This window comes from Panthera tigris, chromosome A2 (assembly GCF_018350195.1).
Source record: "Panthera tigris isolate Pti1 chromosome A2, P.tigris_Pti1_mat1.1, whole genome shotgun sequence".
Taxonomy (NCBI): domain Eukaryota; kingdom Metazoa; phylum Chordata; class Mammalia; order Carnivora; family Felidae; genus Panthera; species Panthera tigris.
Window position 1 is genome coordinate 112,562,509 of NC_056661.1, and position 7,158 is coordinate 112,569,666.

The window sequence follows — 7,158 nt, forward strand, 5'->3', positions numbered from 1 at the left end:
GCTATTGAGCTCAGATATTATCCTGACCATTTCTACCACACACTATAGTTCAATATGTGCGTAAGATATCACCTTTTTTAAAATAAAAAAACAAATTTACATTATCTATTTTTGTCCACATTATCAATCTTAGTAGATAGACTCTTGACCCTCTCTGGTACAAAGCACTAGGCCTCATTTTGGTTGTGCATGTATGATAAGATTTTTTTTACAGTATGTTTTACAGTATCATAATGGAAAGGAGAAAAAGGATTAAAAGTGTTGAAAATCAAAAAATTCACGCACTATTAGTATAGGATCATCATTCTTATTTTGAGTTTGCCCAATTCAAAACCCAAAGACTATATAAATGTATGTGCGTATGTGTTTTGCATTATAAAAAAAACTCGATGGAAGTATGGAATTAGAAATAACCTCAAGGAGTTAGTTTATGCACTGTCACCTGTGTCTGTACTGGTTTTTAAAAACCCTTACTAGTGTTTCATATTTGCTTTATGCCCTTTAAAGGACTCAGATTCATAATATACAAAGAAGTTTATGTGATATATAGAGCAGAGCCATAAACCATATTTTATGCATAACAGTGATTAAATGCACGGTTGATATATTTCACTAAGATGGAAACCATGTCGAAAGGCTTACATTTTGATAACTTTCCTTTTGGGGGGCATTTCTAAATTATTTAAGTTGAAGAATAAAATGACTTGTTTGTGAATTTACATGCTCTTTTTAATCATCTTTAGGTAACGCTGATATGGCAAAGACGCTAAATTACAGGCAGCAGTGGGAATCTACTGTGTAAAAGGCACAGAATCATTTTGTATATGAGTCCATGAGGAATATTCTGTTCAAGGAGTGGAGACATAAGAAAATTACCTAACTCATGAACCACACATTAAGAGCGTAGTCAGCTGTTGTAAATGCGTATCCAACAACAAACCATTATGTATCTTTGGCTTAATTATATGCGCTTATTACGCACCTGTACTGGAGAGTGGAGGCTGCTATTTGCATTACTTGTGGTTTTCTCTATCAAAACAACATTAGCATTACGAAGCTTATCAAGGTTACGTATGACTTCTCCGGCTTAAGTGTGTAGTCTTTTTATTTTGTGCACAACCCAAAAAAGATTAGGAGAACAAATCAGGAAATATTTTAATCACATTAGCAAAGAATCTCTAAATTTAGAAATGTAGTGAATTTATAGACATGGGCAACCATCAGCAAAATTACTAAGCTTTTGTAAATCAACCTGACATTTAGGAAGAGAGTAAAAAAGTTAGATACATTCAGCATTTAATTTTTTCCCTAGAGTTCCATCTTAAAGGGTATTAATTATTATTATGAGGATGTTCAAAATAGGGGGAAATGTTAAACTACCAAATAATGTTTGATTTACAGTTTTTACAAGTCACATTAAATAAACAATCTAGGTAAAATTGTTCTGTATGTTTAAGAGCATCTCCTAACCAAATAGAGGTATTAAAATATTTATTGTGTGGAAAGTACATTTTAAAAGTAGAAATATATATGTATCGAAAGCAGCCTCAAAAGATCATAAGTGGCTCTAAAAAGAAGACTTTTATGGAGCAGTTCATTTATATACATCATCAAAACTTGTTACTTTTACAAATCAGATTTCCCTACTGCTTTTAATGCATGCTTATTTTAAAAGAACAAAAGTAATGGGGCATCTTTTTAAGTGGCTCAGTCGGTTAAGCATCTAACACTTGGTTTCAGCTCAGGTCGTGATCTTAGGGTTGGTGAGATCAAGCCCTGCATGGGGCTCTGCGCTGACAGCACGGGGCTCTGCGCTGACAGCACGGAGCCTGCTTGAGATTCTCGGTCTCCTTCTCTCTCTGCCCCACCCCTGCTTGCATTCTCCTCCTCTCCCTCCCCCCCCCCCCCTCTCTCTCTCTCTCAAATAAATAAACTTAAAAAAATAAAAGCATGAAATTCATTAACCCATCCTTTAATTTTACAACTATCTATGCTTGAATTAATCTTTCCACGTCAGTACTTCACTCCTGTCTTTCTTCCTTTCTAATGGGGAAAAACTAAGGTCCCACTAAAGAAGATAACACATGTCCTGATGAGTATAACCCTATTATTGTAATGAAAATAAAACCATTTCAGAGGAATAAACAAATGGTGCCAAATGTCCAGAGAAAATTAAAATTATATTTGGGATCCCCATGGGATCTAGTACCAGTTCTTGGGTTGAAGTTTGATAGTTTCTTGGGAAGACGAAAGCTTAATAAAACAAGGGGTTTGGATCCATGAAAAATATGGTAATAATAGCAAAAGAAGAAATTCTAAATAATGTTACTGATGTATAGTAGACACGAGAAAGGAGCAGATGGTCATTGGGAAAAAAATATGTAGTCATTTTAGTAGATGACTCTTAATATGAATTCTATTTCTTACAACCACAGAACATCTACAAATAAATCTCTAGAAATACCAAAAAATTTCTAGAAATATAAGAAATCCTATAGTAATTTTTTTCTTATAATAAAATTTAGGGTTAAATCTAAAGATAAGCAAAATTTTTCCAGCTCTTACATTGTATTTTAAAGGTTCTGGAGCCCCTTCATTCACAAAAGCAGACACTAAAATAAATACGGTCACTTTTTTTTTATATTACACTGTAAGTTATAAACCAATTTGGTCTCATTTTATTAATATTTAGATAGAGATCATTTTTCAAATCATTTTATTTAAAAAATACTTGTTTTGTTCAACAATTATAGCAACATTTTTCTTAGGAATTGCTTTTAGAATGAAACCATCTGACATGACTAGAACAATGAGGTAATTTTTTAGAATTGAGATTATCTCCACAATGTCTATTACATATTTTTGCAACTCAGCAAATTATTTCATTTCCTTCTCCCTCGTATGGAAATTTAATCTAGGTATTTATTTCATTTTCGGTAACCTATTTGAAGAAAGACTATCCTTCAGTATACAGTATTACATTATGCATTCAAAACTGATACTATAAATTATGCATTCTAACAAAAAAATTATTAATGGTTTTTGGGGGGGGCAACCACGAAACCTCAACTGCCAGCAATAGAAAGTAATTTTCTCTGTTGCCCATCAGAAAGGAAAAGAAACCCAGACAGTGTGTTTAAACAGCTCCCCGACACTTACTCTTTCACACATGTCACTGTTTACAAAAACAATAGGAAGGTCCCAAAACGAGCTGGAAGTCTAAAGCACAGGCTTTATTTATTTATTTATTTAGCCTTTACTCGTATTGGGATTTTTTTTCTTTTATTTTTTTTAAGTTTTTATTTAAATTCCAGTTTAAAAATGTGGATGAGGCACCTGGGTGGCTCAGTTGGTTAAACCTCCACCTATTGATTTCAGCTCAGGTTCATGAGCTCTGCACAGTCAGTGTGGAGCCTACTTGGGATTCTTCCCCCCCCCCCACTTCCTCCCTCTCCCATACCCCCCCCCCCGCTTTCTCCCAATAAATAAACATTTTTAAAAAAATATAGAATGCTTTACGAATTTGCATGTCACACTTGTGCAGGGGCCACGCTAATCGGTATCTTTCCATTTTTAGTAAATATGCTGCCAAAGCGAGCACAGGCCACCTTTAAACATCAGTAAACAGATACTTTTAAACTACGACTTGGCCCTTGAATGTTTTCCACTGAGGTCCATTTTAACATGCAGTTTGTGACATCAGATGAAAGGAAGTTTTCAATTTACTGTATTATATTGATGACAGAATTTGCCAGCTATTTTCCTCTGCTCTTGTTACTAGTACTCCCCCCAAATGGAGTATTTCATAATTATTAAAATCACTGAATGGAGGCTCTAACAACATTCCATCCTATTTAATATCACCTGAATTAGAGAAGAGGTCCTGTGAACCTTGGGAGGAATCTTTGTGCAGCTGGAACTGTGTTGTAGAAAAGGGATTCCACCACTGTTATAGGCAGGAGTAGAATGAGTGAGCATCCTGCCCAGGGTCATTCAGAGACATACCAGGTCAACCCAGAAATCCAGATGAGAGAGGAAACCGTGAACTTGTTGAGCCGTCCATCCCTATGGTTCTGTGACTTATCTCCCCCAGCAGCACTTTTCAAAATTAGGAGGGTAGGTTCAAAGAGCTGATTATGTTTTTGCAGAAATGGTTCAACAGAACAAAGTCCACTGCAGTGGATGTGGGGTCTTGACTGGGTAGAAAAGAGTGGGGAGTGTGTGATAGATCACAGGATCGAGACTAGAAAAACAAAGCCACTAAGGAGATCCCCTGGGAGAACAGAGGTCCTCCCTCCCCTTCTATCACAGCCGTCCCCATACAGTACTCCATCTCAAACAGCATAAATCTGGGGGCAAATGTGGTTCAATTTGCAGAACTGTTTTACAGAAAGCTTTTAATTTCTAAAAACATTTTGTATAAAATTCACAGAAAAGTTAGTTATACATAGGCAATTCAGTATGGATTAAGATAAATCTTACTATAATTTCTTAGATTTTTGTTCCCAGCAATTACATTACATTTCAAAGTCTCAGAAAAACCAGACTTTATATCAAAACATCGCACCCAGGAGTGCCTGGTTGGAACAGTTAAGCGTCCAACTCTTGATTTGGGCCTCAGGTCATGATCGAGACCCACATCAGGCTCTGTGCTGACAGTGCAGATCCTGCTTGGGATTCTCTCTCTCTCCCTCTCTCTCTGCCCCACCCCCCTTGCATGCTCTCTTTCTCAAAATAAATAAGTAAATTTCAAAAATAAATAAATAAATAAGGGTGCCTGAGTGGTTCAGTTGGCTAAGTGTCTGACTTCAGCTCAGGTCATGAGCTCAGTTTCTGAGTTCAAGCCCCATGTTGGGCTCTGTGCTGAGAGCTCAGAGCCTGCTTCAGATTCTGTCTCCCTCTCTCTCTGCCCCTCCCCTGCTCATGCTCTGTTTTCTCTCTCTCTCTCTCTCTCTCTCTCTCTCTCAAAAATAATAAAACATTTAATAAATATGTACATATGCACAAAAATAATAAAACATTCCAACCAAAAATATGAGCCTTTTCATACCCTATTTTTCAAATAGAATCCATCCCAATTCTATTACAATTGTAGAGTAACTCATTTGTTTTGCTTTATTTTTATGTGCACAGCAGTATTTCTCAATGCTAAGAATGAAAGTTTATTCACTGCAGGATATTCTTATCTGCATTTTTTATCCTTAATACATTGATTCATACTTAAGTTCATACATGAAGGTAATATTCTTAAGACCCATGAATCTGTCCTCTGACCTTTCTATTTTCCAGATTCTGTCTGATATTGGCCTAGTGTCTCTCCACAGTATGCAACAGGAAAGGATTTATTTTGTTTTGTTCTGAGTATTGAATATTTTTGATATGGTAGAGAATTTCAGGTAGAGTCCTAGCATCACTGGTGAAAATAAAACTGCCTCACAATTTTCTTTAATTTTCCCATATGCTACTAGTAATGAGTGAAACATATTACTTTATACTGGGTTATTTAATCAGTGTAGTGGGTTGAATTGCGTCCCTCCTTCCAAAAAAGATATGTTCAAATCCTTATCCCTAATCCTAGGCATCTGTGAATGTGACCTTATTTATAGAGAAGGTTTTTACAGATATAATCCTTTTAAGATGAAGTTCTCCTGGATTGGGGTAAGCTGTGACCCCAGTGGCTGGTGTTTTCACAAGAGAAAATAGAGGCATATTTGGATATGGAGACACAAAGAATGTACACAGGAAAGAAGGCCAAGTAATGATGGAGACAGAGACTTAAGTGATGCAGCTACAAGCCAAAGAATGTCGATGACTGCCTGCCCCCAGCAGAAGCCAGGGAAAAGACATGGAACAGATTTTCCCCTCACCGCTTCCAGAAGGAACTAATCCTGGCAACACTGTGATTTTGGACTTCTGGCTCCTGAACAATAAGAGAATATATTTCTTTTGTTTTAAGCCACTCATTTTATTTTAATATGTTATGGCAGCCCTAGGAAATGGGTACATGAAGTATATTTGTAAGATAACCCCAGTTCAGACTAATTTCTGGCAAAAGAAAAGTCAGCATGAGCCACGACTCCCCATGCTTCCAGAAAGCATAAGTGAAAAACCCTCACTAGAGTATCTGGAGAATTCTTTTTGATTATTAGATACCTGAAGATACTGAGCTACCTTTCCTCATAATATACTTTTAATTTTCCCCACCATTACCTGAAGCTACTAATAACTTGAAGAGAAATAGTTATGTGGAAAGTTGGAAGTCAGAATTGTTTGTTGTGGAATTTGGTGTTTCACAGGAGCACACTCAACTCACAATGGAGGTTGTAACTTTTCCTTCTTCAGTTGCTTCCAGATTAATTTCTATTGTGAATGGGAATTGCTTTTTCTATTAAAAATGAACAGGTCCCTCCTGGAGTAATATGGGTATATTAGAAATGTTAAGTTCACAGGAAAAAAAAATCTGGTCATATACATACCAAAATGTTAATAGAATTTGGAGGTTTCAGTTTTCTACTTTTTGGGTGTACAAACCTACTTTTTCTACAATGAGTATGAATTGCTTATATAATCTAAAAAGTTAATAAGGAGTTTGCTTAGTTCATGGCATGACATTTGCATTTTTCTTCGGTCACATGTTTCTCTGACCTTGTGCCCAGAGAAATAAGGCAACAGACCTCTAGTCTCCTTGCCCTGAAATTTTTTTCCTACATACACATGTGCACGCAAGTACATGCGTGCACACGCACACACACACACACACACACACACACACACAAGTAATAGAGGAGTGTTAGCTTTTTCAGCAATGAGATGTAAAGGAGACATAAATCATGGACATATTTGACATTTAACCAATTTAGATTCCTTTCACACCACTTTCAATTTCAAGTGTGTCCTTTGATTCTCCCTTTAGAGAAAACAACCCTGTCTGCTGATCAGAGAACATCTCACCACGGCCACCCCATCCACACAACTCTTGGAAGCCTGTTCATTCACAACAGAGTAAAGTGTGACTATGTGGCATACTACTCAAGGGGCCACATGTGACAGCCTTGAGAATAACCCTATTTTCTGGAAACGCTCAGCATTTTATTGAGTCTTCAGCATTAAAAAATTTAAGAATGCCCTGTTTCATGGCATTACCAGTTTTAAAAAGCC

At 36.5% G+C, this 7,158-nt stretch overlaps 1 non-coding gene across 1 annotated transcript; it reads right to left on the reverse strand.

Annotated features, from left to right (window-relative positions):
• Positions 1-3,499: 3,499 nt before the first annotated feature.
• On the reverse strand, positions 3,500-3,601 carry LOC122236783. The gene has a single exon (XR_006215035.1). It is a non-coding gene; the product is annotated as a U6 spliceosomal RNA (small nuclear RNA).
• Positions 3,602-7,158: the final 3,557 nt, after the last annotated feature.